General features: G+C 40.2%; 1 non-coding gene across 1 annotated transcript; it reads left to right on the top strand.

Annotated features, from left to right (window-relative positions):
- Positions 1-6754: 6754 nt before the first annotated feature.
- On the top strand, positions 6755-6892 carry LOC119944197. Its single transcript, XR_005455697.1, has one exon. It is a non-coding gene; the product is annotated as a small nucleolar RNA SNORA7 (small nucleolar RNA).
- Positions 6893-26851: the final 19959 nt, after the last annotated feature.

Here is a 26851-nt window from a genome sequence, read left to right as displayed (position 1 = left end):
AGTAGAAGGACCAGGCAAGGGGAACAGTTTGTTTTAGGAGTGGGAGGGTTGAGGATGGGGTATAACTAGATTTGTTTGGTAAGAGCAAAGAGTGCAACCTGGAAGTAGTGACTGAAGAGGGCAATATTTAATATGTAGAGATTTGATGTGAGCCTCTAAGTCGATAATTTAAGATTCTGCTCTATGTGGAGGCTTATGGATACCCAGTTTTCCAAATGGACAATTTCAATCTTTCTGAAGCAGTTCTACCAGGCTTATTGTACAAATTACCATAAATGTTTGTGGATGGGAGGAACATTTTACCTGTTTAAGTGCCATAACTAGAATTGTAAAACATAATTTTGTGTAAGTCTATCTTGATCTGAATCTATAGCTTTTGGGACTTCTTTTACTACAAACTCCAAGGGAAAAGCAATATAATTAAAAGTGAACCCAATAGTAATTCTTTTTTCTAGTCATAATGGAATTTATGCAAATATAAATTCAGATATTCTTGTTTGTATCAAATTGATCGCATTCTCCTATTCTTGAAATTTATCTAATTGTGTCCTTGTTATAGTCCATTCTTTTCAACTATAAACCATGCATAATTTAAAAATTCAAGCTGGGGCCTCATCAAGTGATTTTCGTACCCTTACCATATGCTTAATTAATTCTCCAGAGACCTAAGTAAATATAGAGAGTGTTGTACTCTAATAGCAGAAAATGAGATGGGATACTTAGCATTCATAATTACCAAATCCTCTGAAACCTAATTCGGGGGCCTGAGGCATTGACCTGCATGAAAAGTAAATTCATTCATTCATTCATTCAATTGTATTTACTGAGTGCTTACTGTGTGCAGAGCACTGTACTAAGCGCTTGGGAAGTACAAGTTGGCAACATTTAGAGACGGTCCCTACCCAACAATGGGCTCACAGTGTAGAGGGTTCTAAATGGTTCCACTAGTTCTAATGAAAGAATTAAAAGTGGAGACAGAGTGTTACAAGTTTACTTTTTGAATTCTGCTGAGTATACATATCAACTCTTGTACTTGTGGTTTCTTATTTTTATGTAGCAATAATCATTTTTGTAGCAGATTCCTTTCATCATATGAAAATTCATTCAAGACATTGATTTCCATTAAGGAAGAAATGTAAGTATCTTAGAGATGTCGTATTTATACAAAGTAGGACAAGCTGTTCTTCCGATAATAACCAAGTGTTTATCTTCCAAATGTCTGTGAACGCTGAGATTTTTCATAAGTATATATTTTAAAATCTTTTACAAATTAGTGAATGTATTGGCTATTTTACAGTCTTTGAACTAGTGCTATTTTTATGCACTGGAAAAATGTACCATGCATTCACCTTAATTATATTTTGGGAAATTCTGCCTGCCTGTTTTTTGTTTGAAAAGAGCAAATCAATCTTTAAAAACGTCTTTAAAAGCTCAGTGAGCTCAACAATTGCTGTATTGAAACCTATTCAGTTCTCTGGGGCATTGCATCAAGAGCTCTTGCATTATAAGGATGCTGCTTTTCATTTTGAGTGAAGGGGCAAAAGAGTGGCAGGGACTTAAGGGGGCTGGGAAATAGAACTAACAGGTTAGAAAATTACCAGTTTAGGTGTTCATAGCTCTGATTGGAAAATCTCAGGCCTTGTTAATGACCTAGAATAAGTGAGACTGGGAGTACAGATTATATAAATTTAAGGGGGGCTGTAATGGCTACTGTCCCCCCCAAAGAGTAGGCACTTATGCTATGATCCCCTAAAGTCTCTGGGTATTGGTGGAATTTATTTCTTAGATTGTGAGCCCCTTGAGGGCCAGGGATTGTGTTTAAGTCTCCCATTCATTCTTTTCCAGTGTTTATCAAAATGGTCTGCATATAGTAAGTGCCTAATAAACACTATTACTGTGTCCACTAATACTAGTAGAAAGTGGTAGGAAGTGTTCTATTTGCTAAAAGGATGGCAACTTCCTTTCTAGACTTTCTTCCTCATCATTTAGGAAGCACTAGACATAAAAATGAGTGTTTTTGTGGTCCTCATCTCCTTTCCACTTCTAAATTTGTCTTTGGGGAAATCATTAAACATCTTGAATTTGAATATCAATGATAATCTGTGGGAAAGAGTTGGGCACCTGTGATGCTGTCCTAAAAGCCCACTTTATTCTTTCACTCTGCTTTTTTGTTATACAAAGTTGAATATCTGTAGTCTTGCAGCCCTTGTTCATGTACTGAGAGAGAGGGGTCAGGGCTTTGAAAACCTGGAGACAGCAATCTCTCCTATCAATCAATCAATCAATCAATCATATTTATTGAGTGCTTACTGTGTGCAGAGCACTGTACTAAGCTTTTGGGAAGTACAAGTCGGCAACACATAGAGACACGGTACGTTTAAGATCAGGATGACTAGGGTGCTTGATATATGAGGTCTCAATTCATCCAACAGTCATTGTTTATATGCAACTAAAGGACCCAGGGTTGACTTAATTAATCAGAAGTATTTGAGCACCTACTTAGTGCAAAACACTCTATTAAGCTCTTCAGTAAGTCTATGGAAGCAAGGTACATATTACCTGCCTTCAATCAATCATTGGTATTTCCTGCATCACAAACCCATAACCTTGGTGTTACCTTGGTATGTTTAAGATCAGGATGACTAGGGTGCTTGATATATGAGGTCTCAATTCATCCAACAGTCATTGTTTATATGCAACTGCAGGACCCGGGGTTGACTTAATTAATCAGAAGTATTTGAGCACCTACTTGGTGCAAAACACTCTATTAAGCTCTTCAGTAAGTCTATGAAAGCAAGGTACATATTACCTGCCCTCAGTCAGTGGTATTTCCTGCGTCACAAACCCATAATTGGTGTTACCCTTGATTCATCTCTCTCATTCAACCCATATATTCAGTCCATCACTAAATACTTTAGATTTGACCTTCGCAACATCACTTCATTAAAATATGCCTTTTCCCCTCCATATCAACTGCTGCCATGTTAATCCAAGCACATCCTATCCTGCCTTAATTACTGTATCAGCTCCCTTGCTGACCTCCCAGCCTCCTGTCTCTCTCCATATTGTTGTTGGGCAGTGGAAAGGGCCAAATTGAAGCAAATAGGAATGAATTTAAGCTTGACAATGTCAGAGAGGTGCCTGGATTTCCTCAAAACAGCTCTCCACAGCTTGGACACAGGAGGTGGAGGTGATCCAGTGTTGGGGGTTAGTGGTATGAGACCAGCTGAGGAGTTCAGATCAGTGGAGAGGGTGGTATTGAGTGGGTCAATCTGTGCACCAGGAGAAGGTAGTTTGGGTTTGGAGACCAAATGGAGTAGGATGGCTGTAGAATACTGGTATATTGGAGAGGGTCAAAAGAACCAAGGACAGATTTGAGCAGGGTGGATGTGTGGAAAAGAGAGCAGGTAAGGCGGTTGTGGTCAGATAGAGGATTTTCAGAATTGGTGAAGGAAGAGATTAAGCAGTTATTGGAGACTATAAAATCAAGTGCATGCCCAAATTGGTGAGTATTTGAGAGGGGGTGGAGCAGGGAAGAGTTATCATCTTATGGATATGAAGGGGAAGGAGTTCTAGGCCAGAGGAAGGACATGGTTAGATGAAATTGAAGCACAGTGGGAAGATGTATTTGTGCTGATGCTGCTAACATGCCACAGATCCAGTCAGCAACTCTCCTGAGGCTTAAGACAGATAGGGCTTTTCCTCCAAGTGGGCAGAACTCTAAAACAGGTCTTGTGGCTCACCAAAGATCCTGGGGCTAAGCCTTGCAGATCCCCAGCTCAAATTATGCATTATTTGTGGCTCCAAAGCACATATCAGGAATCCTCAAACTAATGATTTTTCTGGGCTTGCTTGAATGTGCCATCAAATGGAAACAATTGTAAAATTCCATCCCAGCACATTTGTTTTTTCTCCAGGGACAAGTCTATCTCACTGCTGACTCCTGTCCCGTGCTCTCCCTTTGTCTTGGAATTCCCTCCCCTTCATATACACCAGACCACCACTCTCCCCACCTTTAAAACCTTGTTAAGGTCACATCTCCTCCAAGAGATTAAACCCGACTTTCATCTGTAAACTCGAATCTGTACACTTTGGACTCTTGGCATTCACCCTACCTTCATCCCCATAGTACTTATGTACATATCCGTAGAGAAGCAGCATGGCTGTAGAGAAGCGGCATGGCTCAGTGGAAAGAGCACAGGCTTGGGAGTCAGAGGTCGTGGGTTCTAATCCTGCTCTGCTACTTGTCTGCTGTGTGACCTTGGGCAAGTCCCTTAACTTCTCTGTGCCTCAGTTACCTCATCTGTAAAATGGGCATTAAAAGTGGGAGCCCCAAATGGGACAAACTGATTACTTTGTATCTACCCCAGTGCTTAAAACAGTGCTTGGCACATAGTAAGTGCTTAACAAATATCATTATTATTATCATTATTATTACATAGGGATCACAGTATTAATCCCAATTTTACAGATGAGGGAATTGAGGCACAGAGAAGTTAAGTGACTTGCCCAAGGTCACACTGCAGACCATTGCTGGATGCAGGATTAGAACCTAGGTCCTCTGACTCCCAGGACAGTGCTCTTTCCATTAGGCCACACTGCTTCTATTGGCCTTGTGGAATTTCTGTTTCTGTGTTATAGAATCTGTAGCTGGGGAAAACATTTTGGGAAACTGAATTGTTTTCCAGCATTAGTGCATTAACAAAAATAAAGTTCTGTGCAATTATAGCTTACCTGTAAATTGCAGGTTATAAATTAAAATTATTAATTCATATCTGGTGAAATGGGGGTCAGGGAAAAGGAAACTCAATGCATGCTCTTGCTTTTGAACTTTCTTTGTTCCGGATTAAAGTGTAGAAATAAGGTATTGAGGAAAGAGTTTTAGATTGGCCTTGAGGGAGGAGGCAAGATCAAAGCATATTTATTGTTTATTCAAATGCTTCCAACAATTTAGACTTCTAATGAAATTTTTAAAACTGAAGTGTTTCTGAAGTCATATTGAAGATAAAATGAATAATGTTAAATCATGTTGAAAATTGCCACATTTCAGTGTTAATACGAGTGATCTGTAAAATTTCAAAAATCCAAAGTGAAAGAAGCACATCTAGTTTACTCATAATTTAAATGTAATTCAAATGTAAATCAAAATGGTTTAGAAAACATGAGCTAGTCTGAAGAGAAATTTTATGGTAGTAGTTTCTCTTCCTCCCATGTGTTTTATGGCTCACTTCAATGGTTGTGAGTAGAAAGGTAAAAACATGTCATCTTGAGAGTTCTATTTCACTTTTATTATTTTTTCAAGTAAACATTTTGAATACATTACTACAACCATGAAATTATTTTTAGACCAGGATTTTAATTATCAACCAGTAGGGGCTAGATTTCTTTCATCTCCATGCCAAGCAAAACAGATGCCCCAACTCCTTCCTCAAAAACCCACCAAATGGAAGGTATTCACCCTGACAACCTGCAAGATTTTAAAGACTGAATCCATGATTTCAGGTTTTATTTATTATTATATTGTCTATTAAATAGGGTTACCTATATATCATTCTGCTCAGAAACTCCCTGCTCAGAATTGATTGAAGTTCTGTTACTTTCTGCTCATTGTCATTTGTCAATATCTAAACTTGATCAGTGGGTTTGACTTGCCCTTCTAAACTACAGTTAATGTTGTGATCAGTACTTGAGACTACTCTTAAAGAAACATAGGTGGTAAATTAAGCTTATCGATCAATCAGTGGTATTTATTAGCACCTATCATGTTCAGAGAGCTTAGGAAAGTAGAGTTGTTAGCCACAATCCCTGCCCTCAAGGAGTTTACAGTCTAGAGGAGGAGCTTACAAGGCTAGAGGAGTTTGCAGTCTAGAGGAGGAACTTGCAGTCTAGTTCACAGTCATTTTGACAAAAGCTATCTGACTACACTCTAGGAACTCATTGTTTGTGATCCTGCTTTGCTATTTGATTTTAAATTTTGTGTATAGTTAGTAATAATAATAATAATAATGGCATTTATTAAGCGCTTACTATGTGCAAAGCACTGTTCTAAGCGCTGGGGATGTTACAAGGTGATCAGGTTGTCCCACGTGGGGCTCACAGTCTCAATCCCCATTTTACAGATGAGGTAACTGAGGCACAGAGAAGTTAAGTGACTTGCCCAAAGTCACACAGCTGACAATTGGTGGAGCCGGGGTTTGAACCCATGACCTCTGACTCCAAAGCCCATTCTCTTCTCCACTAAGCCACGCTGCTTCTCATGTATAGTTGGCATGAGAGAAGCAGCTTGGCCTACTGGATAAAACATGGGCTTGGGAGTCAGAAGGACCTGGGTTCTAATTCTGGCTCTGCCAATTATTTGCTGTGCGACCTCGGGCAAGTCACTTACCTTCTCTGTGACTCAGTTACCTAATCTGTAAAATGGGGATTAAGACTGTGAGCCCCATGTGGGACGGGGACCATCCAATTCATTCATTCAATCATATTTATTGAGCGCTTACTGTGTGCAGAGCACTGTACTAAGCGCTTGGGAAGTACAAGTCGGCAACATATAGAGACGGTCTCTACCCGACAATGGGCTCAATTACCTTGCATCTATCCTAGCGCCTAGTACAGTTCCTAGCACAGAGTAAGCACTTTGCAAATACCACCATCATCATCATCATTATTGTGTGAAGTTTTTTGAAGATTCACTTATTAATGGTGCTTACAAAAAGGCAGTTTGGGTATTTAATTTTAAAGATAACATTTCAGATACTCCCTCTCAGGGTGGCACCTGGAGAGTTTCCAGTACTCTACCAGTCTCCAATACAGGAGGGAGAGTCAAGCAAAGACATATCCATTCCATTTCTAGCTTGGGCAGTGGCTAGCAAGTGGAAGGCAATCTGCTACAAGTCAAAATTCACCTGTGCTGGGCGGCAGCAGCATGGGAGAAAGTAGAGGGTTGAGACTCAAGTTGACTATGTGGAAGAAGGCAATTCATTCATTCATTCATTCAATCATATTTATTGAGTGCTTACTAAGCAGAGCACTGTACTAAGCACTTGGGAAGTACAAGTTGGCGACCTATAGAGACGGTCCCTACCCAACAATGGACTCACAGTCTAGAAATGGTTTAGACAATGGACAACCACTTCTGTATTTTTACCAGAACAATTGCATATGAAGATGGGGTGTTCTGGGAGAGATGTTTCCATGGCGTCGCTATTGGTCGGAGATGACTTGATGACATAAGACAAAGTGATACTGGATCCATTCATTCATTAAGTCATATTTATTAAGTGCTTACTGTGTGCAGAGCACTATACTAAGTGCTTAGGAAAATACAGTCCAATGATAAACAGTGGCATTCCCCTCTCCATCCCCCACACCTTACCTCCTTCCCTTCCCCACAGCACCTGTATATATGTATATATGTTTGTACATATTTATTACTCTATTTATTTATGTATTTATTTTACTTGTACATATCTATTCTATTTATTTTATTTTGTTAGTATGTTTGGTTTTGTTCTCTGTCTCCCTCTTCTAGACTGTGAGCCCACTGTTGGGTAGGGACTGTCTCTATATGTTGCCAACTTGTACTTCCCAAGCACTTAGTACAGTGCTCTGCACACAGTAAGTGCTCAATAAATGTGATTGATTGATTGATTGATTCCCGCCCATAATGAGTATAGAGAGGGGAAACAGACATCAATAGAAATAAAGAAATTACAGACATGTACATAAGTGCTGTGGGGCTGGGAGAGGGGTAGAAAAAAGGGAACAAAAGCAAATGAACAAAAGTTCTTATCCAGGTAAGTAGCATCATTCAGATAATCTGACATCTATTTTCCCCCATTATCAGTACCAGGCTGATTCCAAATGTTTGAACGCATGAGAGAGGGAGGAGGAGAGGGATTAAGGGGGAAGGTTGAGTGGACTCTCCTCTACTTCCATCTGAAGTGCTATTCTACCTTGCTGCAAGTGCCTTTTTTGCCTACTGTCACAACCTGCCTTGCCCACCCTAGATTTAGAAGCTCAAAAGAGGACCGTCCTCATCTGTGTCAGATACAGAGATACAGACATGTTTGAAGGCATGGGGGAGGAGCATCCAAAGAATGAGACTTCAAAGGTGGAAGTCAAGGGGAAATAAGAGGTGGCACAAGCATTTTAGAAGATGAGAAAGGCTGGGTTCAGAGGAGCGGGTGGAGAGAGTAGATTTTGAAAGCAGATGGAAAATAAATTGAGAAATGGCTGGGAAGACTATGAAGGAGTGGATGTTGTGGCGTGAAGGAGCTGGGAAGACGAGGAAGAGTTGGAGAGACCTCACACTTGGTAGTTTTTATTTGGTCCCCAAAATATTTGGCCAGGTCATCAGGAGAGCTGGTGGGCAAGTGAGAATGCAAGAGTTTTCAGGAGAGATGTTAACTTCTGATGGGGGCAATGTACCTGACAGACTTAGAATACTCAGGAGTAAAATAGACCTATAAGGAAGCCCTGGCCAGGTGGGTTCAAACGTGGGCAATTATGGTAGTGGATGTAGGTTAATTATATAATAAAAAAAATCAGTGCATTAGACAATTCCATTTAACTAATATTTGGTTTTAAAGTTTTTCTTCTAGTGTCTTTTAATTCCTTTTTAATTTATGCCCATCTTCTAGACTGTTGGCCTGTTGTTGGGTAGGGACCATGTCTATATGTTGCCAACTTGTACTTCCCAAGCGCTTAGTACAGTGCTCTGCACACAGTAAGTGTTCAATAAATACGATTGAATGAATGAATGAATTTACTCATGAATTTGTAATACTAGGAATATATCATTTAACTGACATTGAGTATAATTGAAGCAGCACAACATTAAACTGGCCATTTTTTTTGTGGATTTGTAAAACTAAGCTATTGTATTAATGTTACAGTTACAACCAGAGAGTTTAGCTGGTTTTGTCACCAAAGTGATTAGGCTATTTAATTTCTTTAAAAGGAAACATCTGGTGTTTGCCAATTTTTTAAAGCCTTATACAAACATAACGTGACTGTTAATGAATTTACTAGACACATCAAATGTCACTTACAGAAACTATTTCTATATTGTATAGATGGCATTGAAAGTATTACATAGCATTCTGTAATTTATGAGCTACATTTTCACAAAGCTGATTGAGTTTAGTGCTCACAAGGGAAATCTAAGTAAACATGAGCATTTTACATAAATTTCATTGAAACTTGTCTTATCTATTTAATTAAAGGAAAACAGTACTATAGTGAGACAAACAAATTAACATAATATGCCCACTGGTCTCCTGGGGCCACTAAAGTTCTTATCTTTAGAACGCTAATTGCTGCAGTTAGGGTTCTGTTAAAATAAGAATACTTGCAAAGAATGCAGTTGTGACAGATGCAAAAGATGAGTAAATTGAACAAAATTCAACTCTGTAAATGAAGCCTGATATATAATTGCTAACGTATTTTCATTTTAACAAAGCCTTGCGCTAGAAAATGAAGCATGATAGAATTATAAGTTGATATTCTGCCTTCCTCACAATGTTTTCTTCAGTTAACCTCATTTCCTCCACCACACATTAAAACAGTCTTTAATAGTAAAAGCAGTGGAATCATGTAGTTAAACATGAAAGAGAATGATATGAGCCAATGTTATGTCTATGCCAAAGTGGATGATAGGGATATTTTACCTATTCTCTAGGAAACCGGCTAATTATGAAAATGTATGGTGTCTAATGTTCTGCAGTAACTGAAATCCAGGCCTTGCCCCATAATTCTTTTTAAATATTCTGTAGTTGACTTCCCTCCTCAATCATAATTTCACATATAAACTCCATGCATTCAGGAAATCTTATTTTCCACTCTGCAGTAAAACAAAGCAGGGCTCACTTCTCTCAAGGTATTGAGGTCCAGCCACAAAACTATCACAGGTCGACTCAACTGCATCAAGGCAAGATAGTTGAATTTGATATACTGGAAAAGAGAGATGCAAACATCAACAAAAAAGCATGAGGTATTTGAACCTAGAAACGATAAACTTCCAATCAATTTAAGTCAATTAATGGCATTTATTGAGCATTTACTGTGTGCAGACCACTGTACTAAGCAATTGGAAAAATACATTGTGATAGAGTTTGTGTAGAGTTTGGGAGGGAAACCCCTCCCAAAAGGGGTTTCCAGTTTAGGAGCTTTCAGATAAGATATCAAAGCTCCCCAATGCTTTTCTGAGATTGATGTGACAGATTGTAGCTAAGAAGATATAAACAATGTCAGCCGCCTGGGTTATAGTAAAAAAAAACAGGTGCCGGCAAGGTGATTTGAGTGTTTTAAAGACAATGGTAAGGAGTTTTGGTTTAATGTGGAATCACTGAGATTCTTGAGGAGTGGGAAAACATAGACTGAACTTTTTTTTTAGAAAAATGATCCAGGCAGCAAAGTGAAGCATAGACTGGAGTGTGGAGAGACGGAAGGCAGGAAGATGCAAGGAGGCTGATTAAGTGGGCAAGGTGGATTAAGAAAAATGCTTCAATCAGCTCAGAAGCAGTTTGGATGGAAATAGCAGACAGAATGTAGTGATGTTGTGAAAGTAGAAACCGCAGGATTTGGTCACAGATTGAATATAAGGGTTGAATGAAAGAGACGAGTCTAGGATAATGACGATGTTGTGGGCTTGTGAGAGAGCGGATAGGGTGAAACTGTCTATAGTGATGGGAAATTGGGGTGAGGGGGTGAATGACAGGTTCGAGTGGGAAGATGAGAAGTTCTGTTTTTGACATGTGGAAGTTTGAGATGCCAGCAGAACATCCAAGGAGTCCGAAAAACCGAAGGAAATGTGAGATTTCAGAGAAGGAGATTGTAGATTTGTGAATCATCTGTGTAAAGATGAGAGTTGAAGCCATGGGAATGAATGAGTTCTTCAAAAGAGTAGTTGTACATGGAGAATACAAGGGGACCCAGAGCTGAGCCTGGAAGGACTCCCACAGGTAGAAGTTGGGAGGCGGAGAAGGAGCCCATGAGAGAGGTTGGGAATGTGTGGCCAGAAAGAGAGGAGGAGAACCTGAAGAGGACAGTGTTAGTGAAGCCTAGGTTTGATAATGGTTCTGAGTGAAGGGGGTGGCTCCCAGTATTGAAGGCAGCTGAGAGGTAGAGGAGAATTTGGATAGACTAGAGACCATTGGGTTTGGCAAGAAGGAGATCATTGGTGATCTTTGAGAGGGCAGTTTCCATTGAGTGATGGGGCCAGAAGTCATGTAGGAAGGAGGTGGTCAAAGAGAGAATTGGAGGAAAGGAACTGGAAACTACAGATGTAGACAACTCGCTGAAGGAGTTAGGAGAGGAATGGTAGGAGGGAGGTGGGGTGATTACTGAAGGGAGCCATGTGGTCAAGAGAAAGGTTTTATTTTTAGGATAGGGGATATATAATCATGTTTGAAGGCAATGGGGAAAAAACTGTTGGAGAATGAACAGTTGAAGATGGCAGTCAGGGAAGAAAGAAGGGATAGGGCAAGTGCTTTGATAAGCTGCAAAGGGATAGAGTTGGAGGTGCAGGTAAAGGGGGTGCATTTTGAGAGAAGGCAGGAGATCTTCTCTTGAGGCATTGCTTGGAAAGATGGAGAGTTGAAGAAGGAGCAGGAGGAGGGAGGGCCTGGAGTGGATGAGGAAAGATTTTAGGAAGATCACTCCTGATGGTTTCAATTTTCTCATTAAAGTGTGTGGCCAGATCATTAAGGGCAAGGGATGGGGGAGGCTGGGAGATAGGGGCTTTGAGGAAGGAACTAAAAGTCTAAAGAAACTGGTGAGGAAAGTAGGCATGGTCATCAATAAACTGTGAGCCCGTCTTGTAGACTGTGAGCCCGATGTTGGGTAGGGATTGTCTCTGTTGCTGAATTGTACTTTATAAGTGCTTAGTACAGTGCTCTGAACTTAGTAAGTGCTCAATAAAAACGATTGATGAATGGAGAAATAATGTTGCTGGGCAGAGCATCAAAACTCCAGTGCCATGTTATGGTCTGAAAACCACCCTGCGTGAAAATGATGTGAATTCTTTGTAGCAAGTTACTTTGCATTCCTGCCCCATATTACCTCTTCTCCCCATCCTCCTTTTCTCTTAATTTTACAGGTACTTTTTACTTTAAACTTGAAACACCATGGATGATGGGTTAGCTCTGAGTATAAAAACATTTTTTAACCAGTGATGTAGACTACTACTTTAAGAATTCAGGAACTGGGAGTTGGGAGTAATGCATTTTTTTTGGGGGGGGGAACAGATGACCTACTACTTCACTTTAATTCCACAGTGGTGTTTGTGTGTTATTGAGGGAACTCAAATAATTACACACAACTCAAATCTGGGGTCTACATCTCCACCACTCTAAACCAAGCACAGCTTGAGAGTAGTCACAAAACAAGAATGCTTTCTTGTAGAAAGTAGATAGTATTCCATCCCTCTCCAAACTCCTTAGTGAATTGTCTATACTCACTGCCTCTGTTTCCTCTCCTCCAATTTTCTCCTTGGCCCCCTCCTATCTAGCTTCCATCGCCTTCACTCCATGGAAACTGCCCTCTCAAAGCTCACCAATGATCTCCTTCTTGCCTAATCCAAAGACTTCTTGTCCATCCTAATTCTCCCTAATCTCTCAAGTATTTAGTGGGGGAGTGGACACTAAAATAAATAAAGATAGGAGGAAGTAATAAAGTATATAAGATGTGCATAAATTGTATGGGGTGTTGTGAGTACTTAGGTGCTTAGATAGATGTGGAAGTAAGAGGCTATATAAACTGGGAAGATTAGAAACTAATTGGGGAAAGCCTCCTGGAGAATATGCGATTTCAGAAGAGGTTTAAACACTGGAAGAGCTGTGGTCCAACTGATCTAGAGATGGGAGTTCCAGTCAGAAGAAAGGGTGTGACCAAGAGTAACCTCTTGGAGAAAGAACAAGGAAGAGTGAATAGCTGAGCTTGAGAGGGACTGGGATAGAGTGGATGAATAGAGTGGATAAAAGCAGCAACATGGCCAAATGGAAAATTTATGGGATTAGATTCAGGAGACCAAGATTCTAGTCCTGATTCCTTCACATGCTTTTTGTGTGAAATTGGGAAAGTCACTTAATCTCTCTGTTCCTCAGTATCTTTATCAGTAAATTGGGGATAAATACCTATTGTCCTTTTCTCTTAGACTGTGAACCTCTGTGGAACAGGGACTACTATATCTGATCTGGCTATCTTTTATTTATCCTATTATCCCAGTGCTTGATGCATTACAAATGTTTGATAAATACTATTATTATAAGTAGGAGGAAGTACCAAGCACCTAGTACAGTGCTCTGCACACAGTAAGTGCCCAGTAAATCCGATTGACTGACTGAATGAATTAATGAAGATTTCTGATTGAGGACTTTAAACAAGTCTTCAGGAGTTTTGGCTTGATGAGGATAGGAATGGGCCATTTCTGAATAGTTGAGAGATGTATATAGACCAGCATTTTAGAAAAATTATCTAGGCAGCTGAGTGATCTGGACTGGAAAAAGGAGATTAGCAAGGATTATAATGTAGTAGTAAAGAGGTATTTGACCCGTGTCTGGACCTGCCATGTGGTCATCGGGAATAGAAAGAAGGGGAAGATCCTAGACATTGTGCAGAAAGAATCAACAGGCTAAAATAACAGACTGAATATAGGGGTTGAAAGAGGTGAAAGAGAATAAAAGTTATCAGCAGAGAGGTAAGAGGACAACCAGGAGAGATGTATCATAATCATATTTCAATAGTGTTTCCAGAAGGAGGGTGTGGTTCACAGTGTTGAAGACAGCCAGAAATTCGAGGGGGGTGCAGATGAAGCAGAGTCCACTAATTTAAGAAGAAGCAAACACTGGTGAATGGGTATAAGGGTCTCAGTGAAGTGAAGGGTTGTAAAAATCATATGGTAGAGGGGCTACAGTGTCACCTGAGAATGCTCTGTCTGTCTGTCTGTCTCTCTCTGTCTCTCTGTCTGTCTCTCTCTGTCTCTCTCTCTCTCTGTCTCTCTCTCTCTCTCTCTCTCTCTCTCTCTCCCTCTCTCTCATACACACCCACGTGCACAAACACACAGCATCCAAAGGTGAGGGATGAGCTGTCTTCCTGAAAGCTACCTCTGGCACCAACACTGCCCATTTACAGTGGGAAGGCACAGCCATGTGGAAAGGAAATTGTGATAAACCTGCCCAAGGCATCAAAATATCTCCTTTCATCAGTGCACAGGGAGCCATTGAGTTTCAAAACAGATAATGTAGCTATTTCATTAATAAGTCAGACAAGTGAATCAAGAAGCAGAAACAGAACCTGTATTATGAATAGCATCATTCGAATTTGCTAAGGGCAGGGGAATGCATAGAAAATTATAAAATGAAAACTGGATGATTTAAGACAACATAGAATATGTTTATGGCCCTTTACCTGGTTTCTCCATTTCATATTCATAAATAAAAATTATTTCTAATACCTCTATGCTCTTCTTCTAATTATTACTTTATCATTTTCCTCATTTGCCCTTTTATCATTTCTTCCTCCTCATTTCCCTATCTTCCTTTCTGTTGCATCCTGCCATTTATTTCACATTGTCTTTGAATATATATTATAAACTGTGGAAGCATTGTCAAGCCCTCTGCCGTATACAAATGTTTCTCATAGGTTTTTGACCCTTTAAGCTCCTATTTGAATGTACCAATGACATGGCTTAATTCTCTGAATTTTTATTTTGTGAGAGAATATGAAGACCTCCCAACGTGACACAGATTGAATTCCTTGGAATCCCATTAATGCAGAAGGATTTACAAGGAGGAAACTAACACCTCCTACAATAAAAATTGAGATTCATGTGGCTGGCATGACATAAATCGAAGAGAGGAAAGCCTTCAACTACATCAAACCCATGAATTTTGATATGCTTCACAGTTCCAGTCTGCTCTAGTGAATTCCGCGCAGTTCCCACCACTGAGCACTGCCTTGCAATTAAATGACTAGTTGAAGTTAGAAACTTACCCTTACTGACAGAATCAAGAATCACAGGCATAATTGAAGGGCTCTCTTCTGTTACTTCAGCACTGTATCTTTGACCAGCTTGTAATTCATAACATGGAGCCATGATATGTGTCTCATTAAAATGAATCTAAATTGGCTGCTACCAAGGAATTGTACAGTGTGCATGGAATACTCTGAGTACTCCCTCCATAGATCTTGGGAAAAGAAGTAAAGAAATAATAATGTCAGTATATTCCCCACATCGGTTTAGGCCCTTTCCAAGTTATTGTTTGTCAGACAAAAATTAGATTGAATGTAGATTTCAGAGACCACCACGTCACTGAAAAGAATAAAGCTAGTTGAGCCATGACATAGTCATAAAATTTCAAAGTATGCTGTTCAGTCTCTGTATCCTTTTCTAATCTCTCAATCCATTCCTACTGATTCCCTTTTTATCACCCTTAGTTCTCTGCTATGTGCACTTATTTTCTCTGCATAGATGCTTAACTCGTATTTTCATCCTTTTGTCTTACCCAGGTATTTTCATATTCATAATTATTATTAATAATGAAATAATTATAGCATGCATTGAGCACTCACTATATGCCAAGCGCTAATAAGCGCTGTGGTATAGTCAAGACAGTCAGACCAGACAAGTCCCTGTCCCATGTGGGATTCACAGTCTAAGTAGGAACAGGTATTGAAACCCCATTTTACGGGTGAGGAAACTGAAGTCCAGAGAAGTGAGTTGCTCTAGGTCACATGGCATGCAAATGTTACAGCCAGGGTTAGACTCCCAGCTCCATGCTCTTTCCAATAGGCCACACTGCTTTTCTAGCAATTATTCACTTGCAGGTATGTCTGTCCATATTATACTCACTCACACAGAATTGTTTAAACATACAACAAAAGGAACCAACCCTTCACATCCTCCAAGAAGGCAACGGAGATTTTAGGGAAGCTTGGAGCCCTAGTAAGAGTTCCTATTCCACTTCATTCCTTCTAGGAAACACCATACACCAAGATGAGGAGGAGGAGGGGCTGAGGAAGGCAAACCAGTCCTGTCCTTGCTTCTCAGTTATGTCAGTGAGATTTGTTGGATTAGAAGATTTGGGGGCTGGAATTTTTCAGGGCGGAAGCTCTTGGGGCAAGGTTTGGAAAATTCTTGGGGTAGGATGGAAGTGACCATGCATTGACTATGGGATTCTGAAGGGATTTGAAGTTTTGCGTGGGTTAGCTATGGAGGTGGGTGGGTATGAATAATAATAATATAATAATAATTGTCCTTGTTACGTGCTTACAATGTGCTGGGCACTGGACTAAATGCGGGGTAGATGCAAGATAATTGGGTTGGACACAATCCCTTTCCCACCTGGGGCTCCCAGTCTTAATCCCCATTTTACAAATGAGGAAACTGAGATACAGAGAAGTAAAGTAATATGCCCAAGGTCACACAGTAGTCAAGTGGCGGAGCCAGGAGAACCCAAGTCCTCTGACTGCCAGTCCCATGCTCTTTCCAATAGGTCATGCTGCTTCTCAACTTCCACGCTGCTGAAGATACTAAAGATGTTGCATCACACAGTCAGAAAATAGGAAAAATCACTTACACCCCGAAAAGTGAGACAACAGGACCCCCTGTAAACAGACAGAAAATCGGATATAGCCCAGTGGCCAAGGAGAGCAAAGTTTCTAGATTAACAGTGGTTGGAAAAACCTTCAAGAAAATATTAGCCTATTAATGAAACAAAGACGAATTTGGAAGCTGTTGAAGGTCTCCCAGCACTTTCCCCAAGTTTCACTTTACTAATTCTCTGATTCTCTAACAAAGAGCTCCCTTCAAAGCCCTACTGAGAGCTCATCTCCTCCAGGAGGCCTTCCCAGACTGAGCCCCTTCCTTCCTCTCCCCTTCCTCCCCTTCCCCATCCCCCCACCATACTTCCTTCCCCTCCCCACAGCACCTGTATATATGTATATATGTTTGTACATATTTATTACTCTATTTATTTTACTTGTACATATTTATTCTATTTATTTTATTTTTGTTAATATGTTTTGTTTTGTTGTCTGTCTCCCCCTTCTAGACTGTGAGACCTCTGTTGGGTAGGGACCGTCTCTATGTTTCCAACTTATACTTCCCAAGTGCTTAGTACAGTGCTCTGCACACAGTAAGCACTCAATAAATACAACTGAATGAATGAATGAAAGAGCAAATTTTAATTGTAGATGAGACTGGAACTTTGATAAACGAAAGACTGAAAACTGCTTGCCAGTGACATAAAAGTTTTCAACTGTAACATTCCACTTCTTAGATGTCTGTTTCCAACCCCACTATATCTAAAAAGCTAGGACTCCTCTCTGCCACCCTTCATACTTTTGATACAAATTTCAGTTCTGCTACCAGATGGCAGAAACAATTAAGAGTCGAAGACCCGAATCCAATACTCCCTTCCTGGATTGCGCTCCCACTCCAATACTGTAGCCCACCTTTAGTGGCCAAAATTGCACTTACGGTCCCAGCTTCCGCCCTTTGTTTTGCCTCTGAGGGGTACCAAGGTTTTGTTCCTTGTCTTTGAGTTTGACCCCCATCCCCTTCTGCCTTTTCCACTGTCATCCTCTTCTGGAATCCAGAAATCGCCTCCAGGGGTCAAAAGTGGAGTTCATAGTGTTGCTCCCTGAAATTTTCCTGAACCTTCTGGCTGCCAAGAGCGTAAGTGCTATACTATTTTATGCTGTGTTTCTATACCATGGATCTGAAGTCATACTGTGATTCAGGAAGCATCTGATTAGCTGTATTCTTTCATAGCCTGTCCAGAAAGTTTCTAGTAGAATCTTGCCAGCAATCTTGCCAGCTGTGAGACTAAATTTAATCACTCCAGGTTGTGCTGTACCAATACACATGGGAATATTTAAGAGAACAGGACCTCCCTTGGCACTTACAGTCCTGTTAGTCTACACACTTTACTTATTCATTCATCTAGCTGTACTCTTCCTATTACCGGTTGTGTCTTGTTTTTCTTCTTGCACTCTCCAATGTAAATAATAATTGTGGTGCTTGTTAAACACTTGCTATACGCCAGGCACTGCACTAAGCAAAAGGACACAATTAACTTGTATCTACCCCAGTGCTTAGAGCAATCCTAGACACATAGCAAGTGCTTAATAATACAGTGCTCTGCACATAGTAAGCGCTCAATAAATACGATTGATTGATTAATAAATAGCATTATAAAAAAAGGACATGTGTTTAATCCCCATTTTCACAGATGAGGAAATTTAGGGACCAAGAGGTTAAGTGACTTTCCAAGGTCACACAACGTGGGCCTTCTCACTCCCAAACTGTGATATTTCCATTAGGGCATGCTGTTTCTCATTGTGTCTGCTTATCATTTTTTTTTAAATAGTATTTTTTAAGTGCTTACTATGTATCAGGCACTGTACTAAGTGCTGGGGTAGACACAACATAATCAAGTGAATACAGTCCATGTTCCACATAGGGCTCACAGACTTAATTCCCATTTTGCAGATGAGGTAACTGAGGCAAAGAGAAGTTAAGTGACTGACCCATGATCACACAGCAGACATATAGCAGAAGCAGGATTAGGACCTAGGTCCTGTTAATTCCCCGGCCCAAGCTCTATCCACTAGGCCACACTGCTCTGCACACAATCTAGGCTATGTAATTTATTTCTTCCTTCAATATTGCTCCCCAACTAGGGCAATTTCAAGATTTGACACTAATCTCCTGTCCTCTCTTGATGTAATTAGAAGCTGATTAGGCACTGCTGCTCAGGAAGGGTAAGGAAAATCCTCCACATGTAAAATTTGCTATCTAGACAGCATGATAATTTTGCTGCCTATTTCAATATTGGACATCTATTTTATTTTGCATTCCCTAAAATTAAATCCTTAAATTCAAAATATTTGCAGTTTCACTAGGTTAATAAAAAGGACAAAGTAACTGCAGAAATAATTTTGTAATCCAGCAGTCCATTTCTCTTCGGTAGCATTATATTTGTTCTACCTGACTCTAGCTATAAACACGTTGAAATAAATGTATTCCATATTTTCCAAGTTTTCCACAAGGAGGGCTGCAAATAATAGATAACTTCAGTGCAAAACGTAAAAGAGAAATGCAATGAGCCATATTTAGAGCTGTAGCTATTTGGTGTCATCATTCTGACTGATGAAAATGGAGCATTAGGATTTATCATTATGTATAATCCTTTTTTACCTGGAAGACTTGGTCTTTCTGAAATGGGTTGATCATGAATGAACTATTCGCTCTCAAGCTTTGGAACACAATGGAATAAAATTACAGAAATTATAAGTTTTCTATGCTTCAGGAGAATTCCCAGAGCGACAGATTCTGTAAAAGGCATTTTAACAACTTTCTCCCGGCTATGTCCTGCTGTTTAACACATGCACAATTCACTTCATGCCTTCAGTATGGGTTGGTTCCTCAGGTGAAATGGATGGCACTGTTCACAGGCCAGTGAAACCAGGTATAACTTTCCTGGACAAGTTTGTTAGAGCTGAGGTGGATATTAGGCAGAGGGCCAGGCACTATTTTAACAGTCCTTTGCTTTCAGAAGCAGATGGGATTTCAGTCAATCTAATTGAAAAAGAGCCAAATAGATCGTTACAAAAGAATATGCTAACATTATTGTTCTCACAGGACGTTTTTCAGAAGATATTATGGAGAACTAAAATGGCTTATTAATTCTTTTTGGTGGAGTGCAGATTGCGCCCAAACATGTAAACAAGCAATCTTCGGATCACAATTCTCCTTTCAATTAATTCCGCAATCTGCTCTCTCTCTAAACAATTTGTTTTGCTTCTTTACAGGGTGCAGAAGGGAAGTGGCCAAGAGTCATGTAGGCCATTTGATATTCATAGATACCCAATTTGATATTCATAGATACCTTGCCCGGATACCTGGTATTTTAGAGAGTCATTCATTCACTATAAAGGAATTAGATGCAGACACAACAACAGTCTTTCAAAAACCAAAATTAATCAACTCACCCATCAGTCAACTGGGGGTTGAGTTGGGTTGGGGTCACCTCTGAGGAGAAACCCAAAAAACGGATCAGTCCCACTCTTTTGGGATTCACCCCTCAGTGGTATTTATTGAGCACTTACTGGGTTTAGAGTACTATAGTAAATACTTGGGGAAGTAAAATACAGCCAGTAGAGTAAATAGAAGCAGCCTGGTTCAGTGGAAAGAGCCTGGGCTTTCGAGTCATAGGTCATGGGTTCAAATCCTGGCTCTGCCAACTGTCAGCTGTGTGACTTTGGGGAAGTCACTTAACTTCTCTGTGCCTCAGTTCCCTCATCTGTAAAAATGGGAATTAAGACTGCAAGCCCTCCATGAGACAACCTAATCACCTTGCAGCCTCCCTAGTTCTTAGAACAGTGCTTTGCACATAGTAAGCGCTTAATAAATGCCATTGTTATTATTATTATTAAGTAGAGATGATCCCTGCCTCAAGGAGCTTCCAGACTGTGGGCTCGTCATGGGCAGGGGTTGTCTCTCTTTACTGCTATATTGTACTTTTGCAAGCGCTTAGTACAGTGGTCTGCACACAGTAAGTGCTCAATAAATACGAATGAATGAAGGAAGGAAGGAGCTTACAACCTACCAGAGAAGACAGGCAGTAAAATAAATTGCAGGTAAGGTAAGCAACCTAGTATAAGGATATTTGCATAAGCACATAAATGCTGAAAGGAGGGGTGGTGTGTGGAATCAGTGCTCAGTGACTATGGACTCAATTATATAGGGAACACAGGAGGGAGGGGGATTAGGGTGGGGAGATATTCGTCAAATTCATTCATTCATTCATTCAATCATATTTATTGAGCACTTGCTGTGTGCAGAGCACTTTACCAAGTGGTTGGGAAGTACAAGTTGGCAACATATAGAGACGGTCCCTACTCAACAGCGGGCTCACAGTCTAGAAGGGGGAGACAGACAACAAAACAAAACATATTAACAAAAATAAAATAAATGGAATAAATATGTACAAGTAAAATAAATAAATAGAGTAATAAATACGTACAAACATATATACATATATACAGGTGCTGTGGGGAGGGGAAGGAGGTAAGGCGGGGGGGATGAGGAGGGGGAGAGGAAGGAGGGAGCTCAGTCTGGGAAGGCCTCCCAGAGGAGGTGAACTCTCAGTAGGGCTTTGAAGGGAGGAAGAGAGCTAGCTTGGCGGATGTGTGGAGGGAGGGCATTCCAGGCCAGGGGGAGGACATGGGCCGGGGGTCGACAGCGGGACAGGTGAGAATGAGGCACAGTGAGGAGCAGCAGAGGAGCGGAGGGTGCGGGCTGGGCTGGAGAAGGAGAGAAGGGAGGTGAGGTAGGAGGGGGCGAGGGGATGGACAGCCTTGAAGCCGAGGGTGAGGAATTTTTGCCTGATGCGTAGGTTGATTGGTAGCCACTGGAGATTTTTGAGGAGGGGAGAAACATGCCCTGAGTGTTTCTGCAGAAAGATGATCCAGGCAGCGGCATGAAGTATGGATTGAAGTGGGGAGAGACAGGAGGATGCGGGATAGGAGAGGAGGCTGATACAGAAATCCAGTCAGGATTACTCAAATAAATTAGTCGGGATTGGTCAAATAAAACTTCCTAGAGAAGATATGATTTTAGGAAAGTTTTGAAGATGGGGAGAATGATGATCAGACAGTTATGAAAGGGGAGGAAATTCCCAGCAGGAAGAAGGACATGAGTCGGGGTTGGCAGCAAAAGATGAAGGTGAGAGTGTGGCACAATGCATAGGTTGGTATTAGAGAAGTACTAAGTAGGAGAGGGAGAGTGCCTAAAAGCTGGTAGTGAGAAGTTTCTACTTGATGTGGTAATGGGTGGCAACTATTTTTGAGCAGTGGGGATGTCAGTCAGTTATATTGATCACTTACTGTGTGCTGAGCACTGTATTGGATGCTTGGGAGAGAATAATTCAGAGATTAATTCAGAGATTCAGAGAGTGAGCAGGACTGTTTTTACATGAATGATATGGACTGCGCAGTGAAGTAACCAATCAATCGTACTTATCGAACACCTTCTGTTCCAGGAGGCCTTTCCAGACTGAGCCCCCTCCTTCCTCTTCCCCTCTTCCCCCTCCCCACCCCCCCGCCTTACCTCCTTCCGCTCCCCACAGCACCTGTATATATGTATATATGTTTGTACGTATTTATTACTCTATTCATTTATTTTATTTGTACATATTTATTCTATTTATTTTATTTTGTTAATATATTTTGTTTTGTTGTCTGTCTCCCCCTTCTGGACTGTGAGCCCGCTGTTGGGTAGGGACCATCTCTATATGTTGCCAACTTGTACTTCCCAAGCGCTTAGTACAGTGCTCTGCACACAGTAAGCGCTCCATAAATACGATTGAATGAATGAATGAATGTACTATAAGCGCTGTACTAAGCCCTTGGTAGAATACAAGATAACAGACACATTCCCTACCTAGATATGCACTGGAAAGGAAAGAGGCTGGAAGCAGGGAGGTCAGCGAGGAGTTCAGTTGCAGCCCTCTCAATTGAAAAACTGAAAAATGCCCTCTCATCCCTCTTACTCCTCCGATCTCATACCACCAACCCGCAATCATGGATCACCTCCATAGTACACTTCTGCTTCTGTACATGAGCTACAGAGAACTGCTGGTGAAAATCCAGACACCAGGCCGATCTTGTCCATCTAAAACTTAATCTCACCTACTTTAACTGGAGCCTCTCCATCCTTATTACCTCCCATGCTAATTGTTCACCACAGCTGTTTCTGACTTTTAACTCCCTCCTCAAACACCTTGTCTCTAATGATCTGGCCATGTACTTCATCTCTAAAATTGAAAGCAATTTATGGTTTCTTAAAATTCCCCTCACTCCTCCCCAGTCCCTTCCTCCTTCAACCCCCTCTTTAACTCTCCCATTCTTACCATCACTATCTCAAGAGGAGATCTCCCACCTCTCAAACTCTACCCCCAACCTGTGGTCTGACCCCATCCCTTCTCACTTTATCAAAGCAATTGTCCCCTCTCTTCTTCCCTCCCTGACCATCTGCAATCACTCATTTTCCAATAGCTCCTTCCCCACTGCTTTCAAGCGTGCCCGTGAATCCTCTATCCTAAAACACTCCTCCTTGGACCACATGGCAATCTCCAGTTATCATCCCCCTTCCTACCTACCATTTCTCTCCAAATTCCTTGAGAATTTTGTCTACTCCTGATGCTTCCACTTCATCTCCACCTCTCCTCCAACTTCCTCCTTGACTATCTGAAATCTGGCCCAAGGAAACAGGCCTCTTTAAGGTCACCGAAGATGTCCTCACTTCCAAATGCTTGTCCCAAAGTACCCAAGGAAATAATAAGTGTGAGGGCTGGGTTGTAGTAGGAAAGTAGTGAGGTGAGATAGGAGGAGGAAGGTGATTAAGTGCTAAAGTGCTTTATGTGCAGTTAAAGTACTTCAAGTGCATTTTAGAGCTATTATTAGCCCATCTTCCTCCCTCTCTCTGGTTCCCTATCAAGTTGTCCCTCAACTTTTCTCTACCTCTCTTCATCCTTTTTCTTCTCACGGCCCCAGTGCATTTTAGAGCTATTATTAGCCCATCTTCCTCCCTGTCTCTGGTTCCCTATCAAGTTGTCCCTCAACTTTTCTCTGCCTCTCTTCATCCTTTTTCTTCTGACGGCCCCTTTTCTATCTTTTTATGGCTTTCATATATATGTAAGTACCTATATACATGAACTTGAAGAAAACTTCTTCTGAACCTCTAAAGACAATGGGTGTGTTTGATAAAATAAAATTTCACATCTTCCAGTTGTTTGAAAATGATCCCATTTCAGAGGAACAGGCTATGACCTGGAAGCTTCAAATTTCACATGTTAATTTCATCCCTTTTTTGACCACAGTCGCAGTGATCATTAAATGTAATGTATGAATCAATCAGTTCTGCTTGCTGAGCATCTATCATGTACAGATCACTGCACTGGGCACCCAGGAGAATACAACAGAAGCTAAAGATGTGCTCCTTTTTCTTACAATCTTTTAAAATAAATTTCCTTATCAAAATATGATATTTATAAAATGAAGGTCACTGAAAATTGTCTCATACACCCTATTCCAAAAGAATTATAATCAATAGCAACATGCAATATTATATTCTGCACAATTTTGTTCAGTACAACTATCACATGGAATGATTTTCTTGAGGAAATGCTCAGGATATGAAAAGTTAGGTGATTGGGGAAAGACCTGACATTTTATATTTTAAATTATCTGCCACTTTATGATGTTTCACTATTTTCATGGATTGTGTTTTCCTTTCCATTCAGAATTTTTTTTACATTATCATGAAAATGAATTGTAAATTAACTTGAAGTTTATGAAACCCATCTATATGGAAATGTGCCAAGACTATCTAGCGTTGTTTGCAGAAAATAAATATGCTTTCCAGAATAGTTTGGTCACAACTGTATGGTGTGAGAAAAAGAATTACAATAATAATACTCCTTTAACATAGTGTCATTTAACATAGAGTTCCATCTGGGTTACATTCTACATAATCCATTGCACCTGTGAGATTTATTCCTCAGAAATATGCCCTTTATTGACCCAATTCATTTCTAACAGAAGTTACTCAGTTTAGGCCTAAATTTAGAATAAAGTGAAAAATACTTGAAATCCTAATTGTATCCTACATTCTGGAGGATGTGGGCTCCTACCATTTGCTCAGGAACAGAAGATTTCTTTTTAAATGCTTTTGAATTATGTTCAATTCAGGGTAAATGAATTAGGCTTGAAGATGAATCAGTATTATTTATTGGGCGCTTGCTGTGGTCAGAGTACTGAACTACACACTTGGGAGAGTAATAATAATAATGATGGCATTTGTTAAGCGCTTACTATGTGCAAAGCACTGTTCTAAGCACTGGGGAGGTTACAAGGTGATCAGGTTGTCTCACGGGGGGCTCACAGTCTTAATCCCCATTTTCCAGATGAGGGAACTGAGGCCCAGAGAAGTTAAGCGACTTGCCCAAAGTCACCCAGCTGACAAGTGGCAGAGCCGGGTTTAGAACCCATGACCTCTGGCTCCCAAGCCCAAGCTCTTTCCACTGAGCCACGCTGCTTCCCTACACTCCAACAGAGTTGGTAGGCCCTTTCCATGCCCACAGGGAGTTTAAAGACTAGAGGGAGAGACAGATATTAAAAGAAATACCTAAATGCTGTGGATGTTTTAAGAATATCAGATTGATTTTATTTTATCACTTGATCCCAAATAATAAATTGCTTCTTCAAATTCCTAATATAAATTCATCTGGAAAATAAAAAATCTTGACATGTTGTCATTACCTTTTTCATTTACATGCAACCAATTCAGTGAAACTCCGGTTTGTGGCTAAAGGGAGTCACACTCAGAAAGTGGAAGGAATTTGGGCTTACATGGCATGGCTATTGGGAAAAGAAAACCCAGCTTAGCCAAGACATTTTTTTTCCCCCCAGAAGCTCAAACCTAACACACTTTGACTGAACTCTCTAAGTAGCATCGGAGAGTCACTTTGCAAGTTGACAAGATAGCATTTTCTGGTCTTAACATTAACACGAATGTCCTGATTTAGATTCTAGTCCTTATTTGTCTAATCATGTAGCTGAAAACTGTCAGGGTACAAACTGAGAGCCAAATTGTATTGTTCTATTCATCTGTCTCACCCTTACTAGGTTGTGAGCCCTTTGTTGAACAGAAACTATGCCTGGTCTGACTATCTTGTGCTTAGCATAATACCTGTCCCTTGGTACTCAATAAATACAGTAACTAACTAATTTCAGAAATGAGCTGCTGTATTTCAAATCAATAGTATTTTCTTCTATTGTCTAATGAATGGTACCATATCCCAGCAAAAAAGTTTATAGAAATCAAATAATTGCATCAGTGCTCTGCACATAATAAGCGCTCAATAATTACCGTTGATTGAAATTGTAAACCTCCCCTAAGGGAAAGGGACAGTTTATAATTCCCACCTGGGTATTCCCTCCAGTGCTTAATACAGTGTTCTGAACATGCTAGGCATTTAATAAATAATATTACTACTATTACTTCTATAAATATGTTTAAATTCTATGCTCGTATTTCATTAAAGCAGTAGAAGCAGTTAGATCATATGTTTTGTTTGTGCTGTATTCTTACTCTACAGACATAGTGTAGACTGTAATCTGTACTTTTCCCTCCATTTTGTTTCATTTTTTTAAAATGGGATTGGTTTCATTATGTGTTAATTTTCTTTATTAATGTCTAAGGCCAAGTTTTCTTATATGGCAACTACTAAATCTCACCGGGTACCTTCCAAATGGAATGCTTATACTTGCTCATTTTTTCTTTCATTTTTTTTTTATAGATCATCCAAATCCCTAAGGGGTACCCTTTTTAAATGCACTGGTTTACCAAAGGAAAAAGGGCTGTATATTTATTTGTGTGACTTTGTCAGAGATATGAGCCCTCTAAAACTGCTGCTATCACAACCTTTCTCAAACTCATTCACCTGTACTCCCTGTTGGGCAGTATATGATAGATAACTATCCATTTTCTTTCCTTTGGTGGTTATTTTGAACCAAGCTGCTTCTTTTGTTTTCAGGACATGTCTTCTTTAGTTGTAGATTACATTCTTCTTTTTTCATGGCATAGTTATTGAGAGAGGGAAAAATTGAATGACAGAGTGCTGCTGTGATCTGGCTTAGTGTAACCTTGTAAATAATATAATTGATTAGTTTAAGCTGAATTTTGTTTCTGAGATTTGCACTGAGATGTTGAAGAGAGTAATTTGATATTACCACTCTATATATTGTATGTTCTCAAAAGCATCTGCTTGTAATAAGCACGCAA

This window comes from Tachyglossus aculeatus, chromosome 22, assembly GCF_015852505.1.
Source record: "Tachyglossus aculeatus isolate mTacAcu1 chromosome 22, mTacAcu1.pri, whole genome shotgun sequence".
NCBI classification, from domain to species: Eukaryota; Metazoa; Chordata; class Mammalia; order Monotremata; family Tachyglossidae; genus Tachyglossus; species Tachyglossus aculeatus.
Note: the sequence above shows the minus strand (reverse complement) of the source record. Positions and strands in the feature narration are given on the sequence as shown.